General features: G+C 42.7%; 1 protein-coding gene across 4 annotated transcripts in view; it reads left to right on the forward strand.

Annotated features, from left to right (window-relative positions):
• The first annotated feature begins 223 nt into the window (after positions 1-223).
• Positions 224-21,231, forward strand: part of SLC39A14 (solute carrier family 39 member 14) — a 58,715-nt gene continuing 37,707 nt past the window's right edge. For 3 of the 4 annotated variants that reach the window (XM_077152745.1, XM_077152746.1, XM_077152747.1), the window contains exon 1: positions 269-377. The gene's annotated coding sequence lies outside the window, so the exon portion shown is untranslated. Of the gene's footprint in view, positions 378-21,231 lie in introns of all 4 variants that reach the window. The other variant, XM_077152748.1, reaches the window with a different exon arrangement.

Below are 21,231 nucleotides of genomic sequence, written 5' to 3' on the forward strand. Positions count from 1 at the left end.
CGCTAAGGCCTGGGGCTACGAAGCGTAGAAAGGCGCAGGCTCGCTCCGCCAGCCAAGCGCTGGTCCCAGTCCATCCCGCGGGTCCCTAGCAGTTCACTCACGTAACTACTGTCGGCCCCGGCACCACGTGGCAGGCTCTGGGAAGAGGTGGGTGGGGCGGGGGCGGGGCTGAGGGGGCCAGTGTGGGCGGGCCTTGCTGCTGACGCACAGGGTATATAGTCGGGCATGCGCGCGGGGTAGTAGACGCACGGAGGGAGGGGGACCAGGGGCTCCCTGCCGGGACGCCGCACCGACTGAGCTGCTACCGCTACTGTCCGCTGAAGGGCTTTGCTTCTGTCGTTGGCGCGGAGCTCACGTGGGGTCAGCTGAAGATTCAGGTGAGGGGCGGAGAACGTGCCGGCGGGGGCTGCGGAGTGCTAGAAGGATGAGGCATCCGCTCGGAAAACAGCACGCCTCCAGGGTTTGGGGTCACGCAGTGGGGGTGGGGGACCCTGGCTGTGCCGAGGGCCGGGAGCCGAGCTGTGGTTCCCGAAGCCTCTGAAACCTGGGAACCGTTCCGGAGGACCTGTACAAGGTCCGGGAGGGTTGGATGGAGGCGCGCCTGGCCTCAGCGTGCAATGATGGGGGTTATTTACTTGGCGGCGAGGAAAGGGAGGTCACAGCTCTTGTCCCTTCGGCTGGAGAGTGCGGCATGAGTGGGCCAGAGAAGGGTGCCCAGAATGTGGATAGCTACACTAATGGGCCGAGAGAGGTTTCCTGAAACCCGTGAATACGGAGGACAGAAAAAGAGAGTAGATGGCAGATTTGATGAGCAGCTCTTAGGGTGGCTGGAATGGGGCGCTGGTGTCCAAACTTTGCTTTCGAGGAACTGTGCCCCTACTTCCCAGCTGAAGACGAATGCTTCAGAGCATTCCTGCTAACCTGCAGCCCGACCTGGAGAATGGCAAAGAAGGGACTAAGTGAAGCTCTTACCTGGTTTTCTCTGCGAGGACGGCTTATTGGCTATTTTTAGTCGGTAACGACCAAGTTAGGTGGTCTGGTTCAGGTTGTCTCCTCTTGTCAGTTAGGGCAGTGGGACAGTACTTTTGCCATCCAAGGAGTTACACCATGTGATCCTGGAATCAAATGAAACCAAGAAAGTTTCCTCAGCTCTCAGTTGCGGGTTCAGTTTTGAGGATTTACAGTCTGTCTGGCCTAGGTTCCAAAAAAAGAGCTGCATCCAAAAATAAATTGCCTGGGTGTCCAAGAGGGCTTTCTGAGCATGATTTGGTGAGGAGCTGAGTGCTCTCTTGGGTTTTAAAAGGAAGACAGGGTCAGGAGCAGCCTTGAGTGACCCCTGGTGTAACTCTGGGTTTGGATTTGAGTCTGTAACCCCTCTTCTTTTGGAGCCCCAGGACATTTGGATATGTGTGCACATGGTAGGGTAGATGGTGATGCTGGAGTATGGTGGGAACTGGCCTGGGAGTCACAAACCGGACCTCTGTCCAGCTCTACTTATAATTTGTGACCTTGAGAAGGTCTCAGTCCTAAGGTTGAACTAGATTAGTTTATCACAGTATCCACAATTCTGTAATCCTTACCTCTTAAAAGACAATCCCTAAAATGGAGAGGAACTTGCCTCCTTGATGAAGCAAGAGAAGAAATGTCCTGAATCATAGCTTCTAGCAGTGGGATTAAAAATCATATATTCCATTTCCTGTCAGAAGCACAGTTATTTAAACCCAGAGAGGTGAATTTTTTATCAATTGTTTAATAGGTAGGAGATAGGCTAGTTAGTAGTAGTCTACTTCCTGCCGTTGGTTTGCAGGTAGGACTAGAGAGCACCAGCTGAATTAATGCAGCACTGGAGGAAGAAGACTCTGGATATAGTGTCTCTTCATCCCAAGGAAACCCTTTTCTTCCTTAATCAATCTTTTGTTACCCATCTGACCTCTGGGACCTTGGATAGCAGTGATGACAAAGAGTAAACATAAGGAGCAGTGGAGAGATAAAACCAGTGTCAGACTCTTCTCAGGAAAGGAGAGAAATGATGTCAGTTACAGTCTATATAGCGGGTAAGCAGAGGAACAGACTTGGGGTGTGGGGGTGGCTGCATTGTTTGCCTTGTCATTTGGGCAAGAAGAACGTAAATATTGTGGCCTCCCTGAGGTATCAGGGCTTCCTGATTCTGAGAGAAGTCATTCATTCCTTCAGTAAGTTGTTATCCCATACCTGGTTTGAGCTTGGCACTGTACAGGCTACGGTGGAGGTACAGGCCTGATTCCTGCCCTTACAGGGAGAAAAAATAGTCACAGTTGAAGAGTAAGATAGCAGCCATAGAGAGGTGGGTGACGTTATTGTGTTAGTTCAGAGAAGAGAGCACTCTGTTAATGGTGGTACAAGGCAGAGCAAATAAGGGCTTTTGAGCCAGTTGGATCTGTGTTCAAATCCTGACCCCATCCTTCTCTAGCAGGGAGGAATTCCTCATTGGCCTGTTCTCACCACTTTGCAGAGTGTGGTGATTGTACTGGGAACCTAGTAGAGGTGGTGGTAGTCTGCTTATTACCATGTCTGTGGGATGGAGTGAATTATTTAGGTGTCCTATAGCTAATAGATAGGTTTAAGTAGAAAGCGAGTAGATGGCATGAGCTGAGATTCAGGGTCTATTCACCTCCTCCTTGGCGACATGGATGCTGTTTCCCTGCATTACTGGATAGGTCTCTTCTTTGTGGCCTGCCAGGGATTGATGCACTGGGCAATCTTAGAAAATCATGAATTTTTTTTTTCCACTTTCAGTTTTGGGAACTGATCGTTTCGGGTAAGGAAAATACTACATTTCCAGGCAGATAATAGGAGGAAAGAACTGACAGTGCATGTTTGTGCCTGCGTGTGTGTTCAATATATGTCAGACACAGGACGGGTTCCATTTTCAAACCCTTCCCATCCCCCACCAACCCCACTCCTCCACACTATTCCAGGAAGAACCTCAATCTGTTTCCAGTATTTACATCTTGGAATTTAAGGAAAAGTGCCATGAATAGATGTATATGTCTGGGAATTGAGACTTCTCTGTCCCCACCATGCCAGAATAACTCAGCCTTTGACCACAGTGAAAGTCCTGTTTGTACTTGATGCCTGAAGAAAGTTACACTTAACCATTTCACAGAACTACAGAATATTAGAATCTTGAGCTGGAAGGATCTCAGCAGTCTTGTTTTGCCTCTTTATTTTACAATTGAAGAAACTGGGATCCAGAGAGGTTAGTTGACAAGTTCCCAAGGTCACATTGCTTGTTAGTGGCCAAGAGACTTGATGGAGACGATCAAAGAAGTGTCATATTTTTATTCTTAAATGTGACCATGAAATCGCTAATAATCCCAGTTGTCCCTTTGCTTATTTGGGGTTTTTTGCTTCAGTGGATGGAAGTTTCTTTTGGAGGAGTCTCTTACTTTCTTTTTTCTCCAGACACCCTAGAGACATGGGAGGGTGTGGGGTAGGTGAGGAAGGGTCTTATTGCTGGGGCCCTAGTCCAGGACTCAATAGATGTCTAGCCGGTAGTCTCTGATCTCAGACTTGTCGGGATGTAAGAATTGCCAGGAGATAAGGAGTCCAGAGTCTGCTAACTCGGGATTGCTGCCAGCTGGGGGCCTCTTACCTCCCAGTGGGGAGCAGAGCAGCCTCACCACAAGGGCTCTGAAACCCAGCTGTCTCATCCCACCTTTACTTCTGTGGGCAGCAGTCTTCCCAAAGGGGGCCACCTGAGCCTCCTGCTGGCTTACTGAGACTGCAAGAGGGCAGGAGGCAGGACAGGCAGGGCATCAGCCTGGTAAGGGATCCTGCAGGCCTAGCCACGGGAAAACGAATTCCCTGCCGTGGTAACTGGAGATCTGTGTTCTTAGCCCTCTTAACCTTCTTCGGGCATCATGCCCACGAGAATCCTGGGGTTTGCTGGAATGCGAAGGTGATTAATTTATTACCGTTGAGAACCTAGAGGCCCTTAGTCAGTGCATTCAATAAAGTAAGTTGGTTGGTTCATTTAAAAAATGTCAGTTAAAAGGAGAATAAAAAAATAATTTATTTTATCTTAGATGCATGTGGGCAGTGAGACAGTGGCTCAGTGGCAGAATTCTTGCCTGCCATGCCGGAGACCCTGGTTTGTTTCCCAGAACCTGCCCATGCAAAAAAGCAAAACAAAACATTTGCATGTATTTTTATTCTCGAAAACTTTGATTTAGGGCCAAGGCCTTATTCTTTGAGTCTAGGTTCCCTAATTAGACTTCCAAACTGTCTGTATCTAAAAATCACAGCCAAATGTATCACCTGTGATTTGTTCTTCCATTTTATTACTATTTTTTCACTAGGATATATGTGCATATAGTTTTTAAAAAATCAAAACAATTTAGAAAAAGGTATATAGTGGAACATTTTACCTTTGTTCCCAACCACCCTATTCCCCTACCCCACAACTCCTTTGGTTAGTTTCTTGTATATCTTTACTGTATATTCTTATTTTCCCTCTGATTTTTACATAAGGTAATTTTTTGAATACATTGGTCAGTGCCTTGCATTTTTCACCTACCAACTATATTAGCAATCTTTCCATTCATTTATTATTCATTTATTACAGCTACATATACATAGTATTGCGTAATACGGAAGCACCATAAATTTTTAACCAATACATTGCCTCCTCTCCTCCCCTCCGCACACACACATTAAGTTGTGACCAGTATATTACATGTGGTGCTGCTGTGAAAAAAACTTGTATAACAATGGCGTTTCCTATATATGCAAGTATGACAGTAAATTCTCAGAAGTGAGATTACTGGGCAAAGTGATAAATATATCTGTTAATTGTTTTTTGTTTTAAGTAAAGAACATGAAAGTCATTTACAAACCAATGCTAATTTTTTTAATGCACACAATTGTGATTCCTTTTTTTGATTTGTATCAGCTCTTCAGTTTTTAAATTTTTTGATCCTAGATTCCCTTAATCTTGTTAAAAGTTACTGAAGACTCCAAAGAGTTTGTTTCTGTAGATACTTACTGCATTAAAAATTAAGACTGAGAAATTAAAAAATAGTTAACTTAAAATAATGAAAATAAGGCCATTACATGTTAACATAATAAACTCATCTTTATTAAAAAATAACTACTTTCCAAAATAAAGAAAGAGTGAAAAGAATGGCATCATTTTGTACATTTTTGCAAATCTAGGCTTTCAAAGTAATGATTTATTGGGTGATAATGAGATAAGAGATTATAGCAGATATAAATGAAAGTCACTGGTAAGAGTGCATTTGAAGTCTTGAGAATAAACTGAGTTAATCTCTGAAAACACAAATATTTATACCCTAAACTTACTACTTTAGAAAATTCTGGAAGACTCAAGGGTATGCAGGTACACATTTTTCACAGTTCACTGAAAAATGAGAGTGAAAAGTTCAAATAACATCTTATTTTATAATAAAAGTGGTTTTTACCTCCCATACTCCCTGAAAGGGTTGCAGGAACCCCAAGGATCACCTTGGACCACAATTTCTGAATTACTGTTCTTGACCACTTAGTTTAATTTCCATAGAAACCAGAACTTCTTCTTGCTGGATTCATTCATTATGTAGTTACTATTTGAATAAATTATAAGCACAAAAACAAATAGAACTAGTATGAAGAAATCTGGGAATAGATATAACTGACTCTTGGTAAGTAAAAACAGTTGGTAACAGCAGAAGTGCATGGCCAAGGGGAGGGGCAATTGGTTGTAGGTTTTTCAGTCGCTGCAGGCTACAATTGGGATGATAGAAGGATTGACGAGAACTGGCCAATCCAGTTGAGGTCTGCTAAGAGAGCTACTCCATCAAGGCAAGCAAATTACTTTCTCTGTTGCAAAGATGCATGTAATATGTCTGTGGAGATGAACTGAGCACATGTAGAAAGTGACAGGCTATATTGTGGTATTGGTTAATCACCAAATGAGCAGATGACAAAAGATGCTTAAAGAGGCCAGAAAAAGGATAGCTAGTTAGGGGCAGGAATGATCAGGTAAGGCTTACTGGAGGTTGGATTTGAGCCAAGTTTCAAAAGCTAGGAAAAAAGGAGAGATGATTGTGAATAGTGACACAAAGATGGTCACCCAGGCAACAGGGTGGTCAACACAGGTCAGGGTGGTTGATTGTAGGGAAGAGCAGGTGACACGGCTGGAATTTAGGTTGGTTCAGGACTTTGGAAGGGCTTTCGTTGTATGAGGTACCGGTATTCTCTGAGCAGTAAAGAATTAATTAGCTGTTTCCCTAGCAAAGACTCATTGGTCTGTTTCAGCAGCAGAGCCTGGGTCTTGGGGTCCAGCCAGCCCGGCTGCTCTTATCTAGAACAATTTCATAGTCCAAAGTCCTCTTCTACATTAGTCCACCAGCTTCAACTTCCTGCCTCCCTTTTGGGTCTCAGAGGCTTGGGATACCCTCTCTTCCAGCCTGCCTGAACAGAGCCCTCTCCACCTTTAAAGCTTCCTCCAGGAAATTGTATGTGATTAATCATTTTCCACAGTATCCCCAAACATTGTTTGGTATTTTTGTACGCTTTATTTCCTTCTGATTATCAAAAGTAATGTATGCTTATTATAAAGAACAATGTAAAGGAGGAAATAAATAATAAACAAATCTTGTTGCCTTGAGGCAACCTCTGTTAACATATTGCCATATTTCTTTATAATTGCCTTGAAGCTAGTAAATTGCAGATCCAGGTTTCAAACTGAGGTCTCTCTGACTCAGCAACCAAGCTCTTAATCTCTGCACTGCACTCTATGTATTTTGTTACCTGAGTTACTTTATTTTAGCAATTTCCATTTAGATTGCTTGCAGTTTTTCACTGTTCTGAGCAGTGCAAGAATATAAGGTCCATGAGGGTAGTGATTTTGTCTGTTTTGTTCATTGCTTTATTCCCTGTATCTAGAACAGTTGGCACACAAAAAAATATTTGTTGAATGTACACACTTCTATAAACTCTTTCAAGCTTAATATTTACTCCCATTCAAGATAGTTTTAATAAGATAAATTCCTAAAGCAAAGCATTAAGGCTTGGCAATAGGATTTAAAATGTTCCTCTGGAAGAATACATGTACAGGAGTAGCTAAGAACAAGTGTAAAAAGAAAAAGTGAAGTCGGACTTGCTTTACCAGAAAGAAAAAATAAAATGTGACACTGACACAGGATAGATAAATGGAATGAAATAGAAATGCCCCCCAAAAAAGACCAAAGTATATGTAGTAGGTATTTAGCAAATGATGAAGGTATTATGTCTTATTATTTTTTTGTGTGATTTTTTTTAGCAAGTTACTTCTTATACACTCTTAACCTTAGGATCCGCAACTGTAAAAAGTTGAAAACACTGTATTTCCTCAATTTTAAGATGCAGGTTTGTTTGTATGTTTCTAAAATAAAGAGGTATCTTATTGATGTACTCATTGAAAGCAGTCGCTGGGTTTTTTCCCTACGCTGTAAAGCTGTCATTAATGATGCCTCTTATATTTAGGGAAGTATGGTAAAACCTATCTTAAGAAGGTTGTTGGTTGAAATAAATGAGATAATGCAGACGAAATGCTCAGTAGAGTGCCCTGCAGACAACAACAAATATTAGCAATTCTTATTATGCTTATTATAAAATTAAGGAAAAGGAAGTGTACAATTTAGATGGGTATTAGATACATACACAGAGTCTAACCAGTTCTCGTTTAGGCAATAGTTGGAGGTTAGTCTCCTTGAGGTACCTGCTCGATAATACCTTTAGAATCCTGGGCTCTTATAAATGTATCTTTCTGCTCTGTATCTTTCCCATTTAGAGATTTGTCCTTGTGGTTGTCACTTTCAAGCCTTTGCCTCCAGGCAAAAAGGAGGTGGGGAAAGACATGGCACCACAGTCATTTCACTGGCCAGAACAGCCACATTTGATCACCTTTAGTGCAAAGGATATATTTGCTTTTACCTGTTTTTTTTTTTTCCTTTTGTAGACTCAACAATAGAGGTTTACAAGGGAGATAGACTATTTACTCAACTATTGGCATAATTGCTAACTGTTTAGAAAAGAATAAAGCTAGGTTCTCTTTCTCACACTGTACCAAATTAAATTGTAGATGGATTAGAGATTAAATTTTGTAAATCCAAGAAAATACAGGTGCGTATTTATATAATCTCAGGACGGGAAAGGACTTTCCAAACAGGCTGCTAAAAGCGGAAATCCTAAAGGAAAAGTGTGATATGTTTGACTTAATCTCTATTTAAAAACTTTGTTTGTCAGTAGTACTGATTAATAAAATTAAAAGGCAAATAACAAATTAGGAAGAATATTGGTTGCTGTCTTTTGCCGTACAGTGAGCTCTTAAATAAATCAATAAGAAGAAAGGATGAATGTATCCTTTGCAAAAATAGGCAAAGGAGAGAAGTAGGCAATTTATAAAAGAAGAAATACAAATATAAGGTGTTTACTAAATAATCAAAGAAATGCAAATTAAAATAATTATAAGAGTAATAAGCAAAGGAGAGAAAATAGGCAAAGGAGAGAAGCAGGCAATTTATAAAAGAAGAAATATAAATATTAGTAAACTTAAAAGCGTGTTTAGTCACCTATGTAATCAAAGAAATGCAAATTAAAATAATTATAAGAATAATTTTTTACCAAAGTGGCAAAAATGGAATAAATACTTCACTTCTCCATGTTGGCATAAATCCTGTGAAATTGTACACAGATAGTAGGAGTATTATAATTGGCTAAATCTTGCAGAGGGTGGTTAAGCAAATTGTGTAGCCCATTCCTAATAAATGTGTTTCTGGACAAAGTGCTACCCCAGACAGTCTGCTCCTGGATCTTACTGGTACCAGCTCTAGGGGCCAGTGCGGGCAGGGAGGCAGCTAGATCACCTGAAGGCCACCCCCAACACGGTTGCAGCCAGCCACTGGGGAGGGGGAAGGAACCTGAACCAGCTTTATTTTGAAGCCTGTAAGGTTGTGTGTTTGTGTGAAAGGAAGAGGGGCAAGTTGTGGGTCAGTGTCAGAAGAGCCGTGTTAGTTTTGGAGAGCAGGCTGACCTGTGAGTCCTGGCCATCATTCCCTGGAAACCAGAGGACTCCCTGTCTCACCTTGCTTGGCTGGAGGTGGAGCCACGATGGCCTGAGGGGAGGTCAGCCCTGCTTTCCTTTCCAGGAGAGGAGGTAGGCAGCAGCCTGTCTAGATTTAGGGATTTAGGGCCCTGGGATTTTTTTCCCTGCCTCTCCCCCTCTTCTCCTAATGATGTGTTCTTGTGCTCTGCTATCCCAGTGCATATTGACAGGTATACCTCCCAGGGGGCCCCCAAAACTCCAGACACTGATTGGCTTATGTTTGGCTGCTGCTCATTTCCCCAAGGTTGGGTGCTTTCCATCATAAAGGCTGGCCAAGTTCCCATGATACCAGGCCCCTGGGCAGTTTGCAAAGGCAGAAAGCCACTGCTGTTACCATCTTCTTTCCCAGAAAAGTACAGAAAGTAACAAGTCACCCTCTCCCACGGACTCAGGCCACTGACCAAATTGTGTTCAGGGCAGCTTGCCCTGTCATGTCCCTTGTCTGTGCCTGCCAGCCCTTGAAACAGATTCCACACTCGGTTCCTGTGCCTCCCCCTCCTCCACGTAGCAGGCACAGTGTGTGGAGCTGCCCCCTCCCCACCCCACCCCTAGGGAGGAGGCCTTGACTGTGGGTACAGCGTGGTGTGTGTACAGCTCTGCTGGCCAGACTGGGCTGTGGCCTTGATTACTCTCCTACCACTCCCTCTTGTTGGCACTCACTCACCAGTCCCTGCTGGGGGCCCACCCCACCCCTCCCCCCAGCATTTCAGGATGTGTGGAGTTGGCACATTGAGAGAGGTTGTGCGCAATGGGTTCAAAACTCAGAGTTTCCGTAAGTAGCTGAGGAATTCTGGAAACAGACTGTACTTTGTGGGGTTTCTTTTCCCTCCCGTGCCCCGTGAAAAATTAAACATTATTTTCGGCAGGATTGTGAGACTAGGTGCCCACCCTCTTCACATTTGTTTTCAGGGATGTGGGCAAGGGAGCCTGCCTGCCTGTGGCTTGCAGTTTGTCCCCCTCCTCTTATGTTTTGTATTCTATCCCAAGACCAACCAGTCTGGCCCTCTAGTGTCTCTGGCTCTCTTGAAGCAACCCTACAGGAAACATTGCATTAGCCAGGAGTGGAGTGGGGTGCGGTGGGGTGGAGATGGGAGGGTAGAGAGATGGGTACCCACCCCCTTAAGGTAGCTTATAGTTCACATAGGGGTAGAGATCACAGAACAGTAAAATTCTGAACTCTGTGCACTGCGTGAACAGGCAGTGAGAAACTAACACATCACTCAGCGGGTGCTGATTGGGTGCTGACTCACTGCCAGGCGCTCTTCCAGCCTGTGGGAATTCAGCAGTGATTAAAACCTGCTCCAGGTCTCTGCTGCCCCCCACCCCTCCATGGCATTTACAGTCTGGTAGGAGGAGGCAGATGAATATGTAAACAAACGAACAATTTTAGATAGTAATAAATGCTAAGAAGAAAATGAGATGGGGTGTTGGGAACTGAGTGGCACTGGGGATGAGTTACGTTATTTTTATTTTTTGCCAGGTGGCCCTCCACTTTGAGGAGGTGACATTTGACCTGAGACGTGATGTGAAGCAGAGATCATAGCAAGTGCAGAGGGCCTGAGGTTGGAATAAGCTTCCTGCGTTAAAGGGACAGAAGGAAGGCCAGTGAGGCTGGAACCTAGTCAGTGAAGAGAGAGTTCGGGTCAGTAGTGGGGTAGGCAGGGTCCAGATGATGTAATTCCCTATTCTTATCTAGGGTAAGGAGCTCAGATTTTATTCCACTTGTTCTGGGAAGCCGCTGGTGGGTTCTAAGCAAAGAAAGTGCTGTGATCAGATTTATACTTTAAAAGGATGACTCTTTCAATGTATGTATGTACAGTGTATGTATATTGTATTTGTATGTATATTAAACTTTAAAAAAAATAGAGGACTGACAATATGGGGGTAAGTGCTTTATGGAAGCTGGAAGACTAGTTAAGAAAGTTTATTTCAAGTAACATTTCAGCATTTTGTCAACTCAGATTCCCTATGCTCCATAGGCTTTACAAGGATACTTGGAGCAGACACTTCTCCCCAGGGAGTTTACGATTTGGTGTCTCTGGATGCAGAAAACCCTTAAAAATCTCTGGAGGAGAGACCTTGAAGAATGACTAGCATTCAAAAAGCAGTTTTTATTGAAAACTTCTGATCTGTACCCATCATTAATGCCACTGAAGTTCATTCCCTTTGTTGTATACCAATCCTTTGTGAGAATTGTTTAATATGTTCATCCACTTTCTTGTTGGTGGGCTTTTGGGTTGTCTGAGGCTTTTGTTGTTCTGAATAGTGCTGCTTGAGACTTTTTATATCCTCCTTTTTTCCCTCTTTTTGGGATTGAAAGTCACCCAAATTGGAGCATGTCCGATTTGCAGGCTAAAATCAGGAACCCTTTCCTGGCGCCTGTCTGGTTGTCCCTTGGTGTTAGTGTCCTCCAGAAGGGGTAAGCCTTTAAGTCCCCTTAGAATGTTGATCCCTTTTTAATAGGCAAGCAGTTTCTAGAAGGTAGGGGAGTGGAAGTATTATAGAAATATATGAATAGGCTTTTATGTTTCCTGGAGAAGTCACTTCTTTTGTATCATGTTGCCTGGGGACTGCCACCTTACCCATGACCTTGATTTTTTTTTTCATCTGAGAATGGGGAACTTTGCCACTGTGGGCCTTTTGCTGGTCCTGGTCTATATCTGAGTGTGATATGAGCCAGAAATGTGGTTGTCTTTGATCTGGAATCCTTTTGGTTGTGTATGCCCCCAGCCTCTCTTCTACGGCTCTGGCCCCAACAAGGCTGGGAGAATGAGGAGGTTGGTGGTAGGGGTCTTAGTGCTCTGCTTTGCACCTTTGAAAAGATAGTTGTATGCCTTGACCCTGTGGCCCTGAGTAATGCATCATCAATGAAAGGAGTCCCAGCCATTCTGGAATCTCTAGACCTAAGTATTTTTTGGGGGGGATGGGGGAGGTACATGGTCCAGGAATCAAACCCGGGTCTCCCACATGCATTCTGAAATCTCTAGAGAAGGCTTATATCTGTTTACTTATGAATTTATATTTATACATTCATGCAGCAAGTATTCATTAAGATCCTTAATAGTATTGTTATGAAGCAACTAAAAAAGTAATTTTGAAAGAAGATTCTCATACAGTACATCACTGACACAGAGAGTGGTAGGCTTTAGAGGAAGGTGCTGGGGTGGGTGAGACTTGTGCTAGGGAGGATTAGGGGTAGAATAGAGATGGCACTTGTTCCTGCTGTTCTTTCTTTTTTACTTTTAGACTCTCCACATTTCTTGTAGAGAGTCCCTAGAAAACATCCAGACTCCCTTCAGCTTCTTGACAGATGTTGATCAGACTTCCTAGTCCTATAGGGAGGTGTGGGGACAGGAAGACACACAGGTGAGAGGGGACAGGAAAGTGGAGCACTCTGGATGGAGCCCAAGGCAAGAGTAATGGTGGATGAGGGCAAAGAGGTGGGTTGAAGCCTAGATAGGCCCATGACTACCAAGGGGGGGATCTCAAGTTCATTATTCAGTAGAGAGGAGTGATACAATGAAAGTGGTGCAGGATTGGAGGGGGAGGGACCTAAGTGGGCGTAAATGAATTGGGAACCAGAAAGGGTGGGATTACTTAGGGCCCCAAGGTATTCCACAGAACCTTTATGATTTTTAAAAAGGAGCAAAGCCATTTCATATTCCAAATATGGTTTCGACTAACTGGGCACATTTCTCCTCCCCCTTTTCCTACACCCTGCCTACTTCCTCTTTTTTTTTTTTTAACATGGCAGGCACCGGAAATTGAACCTGGGTCCTCTGGCATGACAGATGAGCGTTCTTGCCTGCTGAGCCACTGTGGCCTGCCCCTGCCTACTTCTTGCCCACTTATTTTGATGATACTGGTTTTACTGCTAGGATTGATAGAAGATTGTAAACCAGTGCTGGCCCCTGGTTTCCAGAGAGGAGAGACTGGAGCTCAGCATACTGCCCCCCCTCCCAAGTCCCCCACCTCCGGCATGTAGCAGTGGGCTGCAGTGGTTTCTCATCAGAAGCCTGGAATCTTAGGAAGAGAGATGCTTTGGTCACATGGTGAGGTGCAGTGAGGAAGCAGAAGGATGTGGGAAAGCCTTTCACCTAAATATTGAGAGGGTGGCTTCCAGCAACCTTGGACCAGTCAGGAGAATGTTCCATATGGGAGGTTGGACAGCGGGAGGAGGAAGTGAAGGAATTATAATCTTGTAAAGTTCTCCTGGCTGCTCCTTTTCTCTCATTCCAACCTGGAAATGTGGACTTTTCATTAACCCCATTTTTTATTAAACTAGGATCATTTATTAACTTGCTGATCAATATTTATGGGCACTGAGAAATAAAGGGCCTAAGATGCAGCCTCTGTCTTTCTGTTGAGTGCCAGGTGAAAAGGGGCAGGCCCTGGGCAGCAGCGGTTCTTTACTCCTTAGTTAAGACATCTGGAAATCAAATGAAAGCTCTGCATCTTCCTCCTAGAATAGTGGTTCTCAGACGTTACTGTGTATCACAAAACAGAGTCCTGGGCCCCACCTGCAGAGTATTTGATTCAGTAAGTCTGGGTGGGGCTGGGAATTGCACTTCTAACAAGTTTCCAGATTATGCTCCTGGCCCCGAGACCACTTTCCTAAAGAAATCACCACTTAGTATCTCAGCTATGGAGACCAACTTGGTCATATAGTCTTTGAGGAAGCTGGGGGTCTTGAGCTGGCTTGAGGAATAGGGGAGGTGTGCAGGGGGTTGCTAAGGGAGAGTGGGTGGGCCTGGGCCTGGAGCATAGTCACCAGTTGCTGCAGGCAGAGCAGTGGAGGCTTCCCTGGCCTGGCTTCTGGTCGAGGGAAACCAAACATGCCTGCACCCACGTAGCTCAGCGGCTTTCATAAGACTGTAGAGTAGAACCCAAAATCTCACTGTCTGGATAGGGCCACCTCACCTCCCAGAGGATGCCTGGGCTCATAGGACTCTTACCCACTTGGGGAGGAAGGCAACATAGGAGACTTTTTGTGAGAGGCCTTTAGAGGCAGTTTTTGCCCAGAGTGTGGCTGCCATGGATTTGGAGTTAGCAGTCATAAATGGCTTTACTACTACAGCAGGGATTGAGCAGACTTGTCCACTGCCTGATTTAGAAGATGATGGGGTGGGATCTTTTTGAACCCACACTGATACTTTTATGTTTTTGGTTATGAGGACAGTGGAAAGGTTTGTTTCTATGCTTGTAGCTTCTAAAAAGGAGCTTATTCACTTCTTAAGGAGACGGAAATAGAGATGCCTCAAGCTGGATTGCTGTTAAACTGTAACTGGGAGAAAGAAGCCTTATCCTTCAGGCCAAACTAGCTACTGTATTCTCTCAACTTGACAGCTCCGAGAGCCTCCTGTCTCCTGGCTTCTTCTGTTCTTGCCCTCTCAAGTCGATTCTTTACAATGCAGCTAGAGTAGTACATTAAAGGCAAATCTGATTATGTCTCTGCTTAAAGTTATCCCTGGAGTTCATATAGAGTTGAGAGATAAGAGGGGGCCAAGGTGGCGGCTTAGGGAGGTGTGAGATTTAGTTTGTCCTCCAGAGCAGCTAATAAATAGCCAGGAATAGTACGGAACAACTACTAGGGCCCATCAGTGGCTGGACACACAGTGTACACCAGTATGGACTAGCTGAAACAGCTGTGAGCCCACCCAGAACTGTGAGTTCCCCAAGCAATGGTGGCCGGCACCCCTCCCCCCCAGGCTGCTTTCCAGAGGGGAATGGAAAAAGAGTTTACCAGCAGCAGGGGCTGAGTGCAACCAAACTCCAATTGTGGAATTAATGAACAAATTCTGACTACTAAAAGTAGGCCCCCAGCTCAGCTGAACCTCAAGTAAAAGTGGAGGTTGCTGATTTTTGCCTCAGCGCAGAGAGGGCAGGGCTGACAGAAAAAGAAAAAAAACAAAACAAAAAGAAAAACCACAGAGGATTTTTTGAATTTGAAAAGTTCTGGGCCCTGAAGGGTGAAGGAGGGGGCACATAAGACCTGGAGATACACAGAAAATGTACCAACTTAAGCTCTTGATTGGCAAACCCGAGGAATGGGGGTCCTGCTCTGAAAAGGATTTTTCTCTTTCGTTTTGGTTGCTGTGTTTCTATGGCTTGACTGCTCTTTGGAAACAGCTGCAAGGCTTCTTGGGCTCCACTGCTCAGGATTAAGCTTGTTTGAGTATTTGTCTGGAGCCTGTGCTGGGCCTTCCCCAGGAGAGGGGTGGGACCCCAGGAAAGGGGTGGGGCCCTGCTCAAGTGGAATCCCTCCCTCAAGGAGTTCAGACCCCAGAGTCTGGAAAAGTGAAGCAATTAAAACCAGACTACAACCTCTCCTCTGTCTCCACCAGGCCCACAGCAGGGAGAGTCTGCTAAAGTTAAATGTATCGCATCGGTTTATGCTGATGAAACTTGCAGGCAGACAAGTGCCATATACTGGGCAGGATAGGGAAAATGGAGAACCCAGAGGCTTCATAGGAAAGTCTTTCTAACTGCTGGGTCTCACCCTCAGGAAAAACTGACGCAGGTGACTCTTTCCTCCTGACAGGAGGCCAATTTGGTCTGGGAAAATCTGGCTGGGGTCTATAATACCTAAGTAGACCCTCCTAAGGGGGGAAAAAGGCACCATACAGGCAGGGCAAGAAACAAGAACTGAAAAATTCTGATCTGTTAAATAAAACCTAAGCTAGAGGTCCAGAATAAACTGAACCGAATGCCAAAGAACAGATACACAACAAAGTCATCCAGCAAGAAAATCTTAGGTAAAAAAAGTGAAAATAATCTCCAGAATAAACTAATTAGGGTCATTAAATGCCTAGATGCCAGCAAAAAATAATGACTCATACTAGGAAAATTGAAGATATGGCCCAGTCAAAGGAGCAAACTAACAATTCAAGTGAGATACAGGAGTTGCAACATTTAATTCAGAGTGTTTGAACAGACATGGAAAACCTCATCAAAAATCAAATCGGTGAATTGAGGGAGAATATAAAGAAGGCAAGGAATGAACAAAAAGAAGAAATTGAAAGTCTAAAAAAACGAATCACAGAACTTATGGGAATGAAAGGCACAGAGAAAAGATGAAAAAAAAAAACAATGGAAACCTACAATGTCAGATTTCAAAAGGCAGAAGATAGGACTAGTGAACTGGAGGACAGGACATCTGAAATCTGACAAGCAAAAGAAAATTTAGGGAAAAGAATGGGAAAATATGAGCAGAGACTCAGGGAATTGAATGACAATATGAAGTGCACAAATATATGTGTTGTGGGTGTCCCAGAAGAAGAAGAGAAAGGAAAAGGAGGAGAAAAACTAATGGAGGAAATTATAATTGAAAATTTCCCAACTCTTATGAAAGACTTAAAATTACGGATCCAAGAAGTGTAGCATACCTGAAACAGAATAGGGCCAAATAGACGTACTCCAGGACATTTACTAATTGGAATGTCAGATGTCAAAGAGAAAGAGAGAATCTTGAAAGCAGCAAGAGAAAACAATCTGTCACATCCAAGGAAGCCCAATAAGACTATGCATAGATTTCTCAGCAGAAACCGTGGAGGTGAGAAGACAGTGGTATGATATATTTAAATTACTAAAAGGGAAAAACTGCCAACCAAGAATTCTATATCTGGCAAAATTGTCCTTCAAAAATGAGGGAGAAATGTAAACATTTTCTGACAAAAAAATCACTGAGAAAATTTGTGACCAAGAGATTGGCTCTGCAAGAAATACTAAAGGGAGCAGTAGAGACAGATAGGAAAAGACAGGAGAGAAAGGTGTGGAGAAGAGTGTAGAAATGAAGACTATCAGTAAAGGTAAAAAGAAAGAAAATTAGATATGACATATAAAATCCAGAAGGCAAAATGGTAGAAGGAAGTACTGTCCTTACAGCACTAACACTAAGTGTTAATGGATTAAACTCCCCAATCAAAAGACATAGGCTGGCAGAATGGATTTAAAAACAGGACCCATATATAAGCTGTCTACAGGAAATGCATCTTAGACCCAAGGATAAACATAGGTTGAAAGTGAAAGTTTGGGAAAAGATATTTCATGCAGGTAATAATCAGAAAAGAACAGGAGTAGCTATACTAATTGTTCTAGTTTGCTAGCTGCCAGAATGCAATATACCAGAAACAGAATGGCTTTTAAAAAGGGAAATTTAATAAATTGGTAGTTTACAGTTCTAAGGGTGAGAAAATGTCCTAATTAAAATAAGTCTATAGAAATGTCCAATCAGAGGTATCCAGGGAAAGATACCTTCATTCAAGGCCAGTGAAATCCAGGGTCTCTCTCTTATCCAAGAAGTCAAATGGCAAACACAGTCACGGTTTCTCTCTCATCTGAAAAGGCTCATGGCGAGCACATTGTCATCTGCTAGCTTTCTCTCCTGGCTTCCTGTTTCATGAAGCTCCCCAAAAGGTATTTCCTTCTTCATCTCCAAAGCGCTGGCTGATGGAGTCTTTGTTTCATGGTGCTGCAGCATTCTCTGCTCTCTCTGAATCTCTCATTCTCCAAAATGTTTCCTCTTTTATAAGACTCCTATGAAGCAATGAAGACCCACCCAAATGGGTGGAGACATGTCGTCATGTAATCCAGTTTAACAAATGTTCTTACTTGGCGTATAGATGTTGTTACAGATTCAAACACATAGTTTTGGATAGGGATTATCCTGACTTTATGAAACGGGATTTTGATTAAAACATGGCTTTTCAAGGGTACATACATCCTTTCAAACCAGCACACTAATATCCAACAAATTAGACTTTAAATATAAAACAGTTAAAAGAGACAAAGAAGGACACTATGTATTAATAAAAGGAACAATTCAACAGGAAGATATAAGAATCATAAATATTTATGCACCAAGCCAGAATGCTCCAAAGTACATGAGGCAAACACTGAAAAGAGTAATAGACATATCTTCCATAATAGTTGGAGACTTCAATTCCCCACTCTCATCAAAGGACAGAACATCTAAACAGAGGATCAATAAAGAAACAGAGAATTTGAACAATACAATAAATGAGCTAGACTTAACATTTATAGAACATTATACCCACAACAGTGGGATATACCTTTTTCTCAAGTGCTCATGGATCATTCTCAAGGATAGACCATGTGCTGGTTCACAAAGCGAGTCTCAATAAATTTTAAAAGATTGAAATCATACAAAACACTTTCTCAGATCATGGAGGAATGAAATTGGAAATCAATAATAGGCAGAGTGCCAGAAAATCCACAAGTATATGGAGGCTCAACAACACACTCTTAAACAACCAGTGGGTCAAGGAAGAAATTGCAAGAGAAATCAGTAACTATCTCGAGGGAAATGAAAATGAAAACATGACATATTAAAATTTGTGGGATGCAGCAAAGGCAGTGGTAAGAGGGAAATTTATTGCCCTAAATGCCTATATAAAAAAGAAAAGAAAGGGCAAAAATCAAAGAATTAACTGTCCACTTGGAAGAACTAGAGAAAGAACAGCAAACTAACCCCAAAGCAAGCAAAAGGAAAGGAATAACAAAGATTGGAGCAGAAATAAATGAAATTGAGAACATGAAAACAATTGAGAAAATCAACAAAGTGAGAAGTTGGTTCTATGAGAAAATCAATAAGATTGATGGACCCTGCACTGGTTTGGAAGAATGTATGTTCCCTAGAAAAGCCATGTTTAATCAAAATCCCATTTCGTAAAGGCAGAATAATCTCTTTTCAATGCTCTATGTTTGAAACTATAATTAGATCATCTCCCTGGAGATGTTATTTAATCAAGTGTGGTTGTTAAGATGGATTAGATGACAACATGTCTCCACCCATTTTGGTGGCTCTTGAGAAGTTTCTGGAGTCCTATAAAAGAGGAAACATTTTGGAGAATGAGAGCAATTCATAGAGAGCCAGAGAAGAATGACATAGCCATGAGAGCCCACAAGCCAGTGACCTTTGGAGATGAAAAAGGAAAACACCGCTTGGGGAGCTTCATGAAACAGAAAGCCAGGAGAGAAAGCTAGCAGATGCTGCCTTGTTCACCATGTGCCCTTCCAGCCAAGAGAGAAACATGTGCCTTCTCGAATGAGAGAGAGACCCTAAACTTCATCGGCCTTCTTGAACCCAGGTATCTTTCCCTGGATACCTTTGATTGGACATTTCTGTAGACTTGTTTTAATTGGGACATTATCTTGGCCTTAGAACTGTAAACTTGCACTTATTAAATTTCCCTTTTTAAAAGCCATTCCGTTTCTGGTATATTGCATTCCAGCAGCTAGCAAACTAAAACAGACCCTTAGCGAGGTTGACAAAAAGAAGATGAGAGAGGATGCAAATAAATAAAATCAGAAATGGAAGAGGTGACATAACCACTGATCCCACAGAAATAAAGGAAGTAATGAGAGGATACTGTGGACAAGTTTATGCTAATAGACTCGACAATATAGATGAAATGGACAAGTTCCTAGAAAGGCATGTGCAACCAACATTTACTTGAGAAGCGATAGACGACCTCAACATACCAATCTCAAGTAAAGAAATTGAATCAATCATTAAGAAGCTCCCAGAAAAGAAAAGTCCAGGACCGGATGGCTTCACATGTGAATTCTACCAAATATTCAAGAAAGAATTAGTACCAATCCTGATCAAACTCTTCAAAAAAATTGAAGAGAAGGGAAAGCTACCTAACTCATTCTACAAAGCCAACACCACCCTCATACCAAAGGCAGACAAAGATATTACACAAAAAAGAAAACTACAGACGAATCTCTGTTATGAATATAGATACAGAAATCTTCAACAAAATTCGTGCAAATTGAATCCAGCAGCATATTAAAAGAATTGTACACCATGACCAAGTAGGATTCATCTCAGGTATGCAAGGATGGTTCAACATAAGAATATCAAGTAGTGTAATACACCATATCAACATATCAAAGCAGAAAAACCATACGATCTTCTCGATTGATGCAGAAAAGGCATTTGACAAAATTCAACATCCTTTCCTGTTGAAAACACTTCAAAGGATAGGAATAGAAGGGAACTTCCTTAAAATGATAAAGGGAATATATGAAAAACCCACAGCTAACATCATCCTTAATGGGGAAAATCTGAAAACTTTCCCCCTAAGATCAGAAACAAGACAAGGATGTCCACTATCACCACTGTTATTCAACATTGTGCTGGAAGTGCTAGCCAGAGCAATTAGACAAGAAAAAGAAATACAAGGCATCAAAATTGGAAAGGAAGGGTGGGCCACGGTGGCTCAGCAGGTAAGAGTGCTTGCCTGCCATGCCCGAGGACCCGGGTTCAATTCCCGGTGCCTGCTCATGTAAAAAAAAAAAAAATTGGAAAGGAAGAAGTAAAACTCTCACTGTTTGCAGATGATATACTATATGTCGCAAACCAACAGAAAATCAACAGCAAAAGTACTAGAGCTAATAAATGAGTACAGCAAAGTGGCAAGTTACAGGATCAACACTTAAAAATCTGTAGTGTTTCTATACACTAATAATAACAGTCTGAGGGGGAAATTATGAAAAAAAATTCCATTTACAGTTGCAACCAAAAGAATAAAATATTTAAGAATAAATTTAACTAAAGAGACAAATGACCTATATTGAGAAAACTGTAAGAAATTCTTAAAAGAAATCACAGAATATACCTGAATAAATGGAAGGGCATACCATGTTCATGGATTGGAAGACTAAATATAGTTAAGATGTCAATTCTACCTAAACTGATTTACAGTTTCAGTGCAATACCAATTAAAATCCAAAAACCTTATGTGGTAGTTAGATTCAGTTGTCAACTTGGCCAGGTGAGTGTACCTACTTTTGTTGCTGCGGACATGAGCCAATGGTACATGAACCTCATCTGTTGCTGATTTACATCTGCAGTCGACTAGGAGGCATGACTGCTGCAATGAAGGACATTTGACTTAAATGGCTGGTGCTTAAATGAGAGACTGCAATGTAGCACAGCCCAAGCAGCTCGGTATTCCTCATCTCAGCACTTGCAGCTCAGCCCAGGCCTTTGGAGATGCAGAAAGAAGTCACCCCTGGGAAAGTTGTTGGAACCCAGGGGTCTGGAGAGAAGGCCAGCAGAGACCATCCTGTGCCTT

The sequence above is a fragment of the Tamandua tetradactyla genome, chromosome 3 (genome assembly GCF_023851605.1).
Source record: "Tamandua tetradactyla isolate mTamTet1 chromosome 3, mTamTet1.pri, whole genome shotgun sequence".
NCBI lineage: Eukaryota > Metazoa > Chordata > Mammalia > Pilosa > Myrmecophagidae > Tamandua > Tamandua tetradactyla.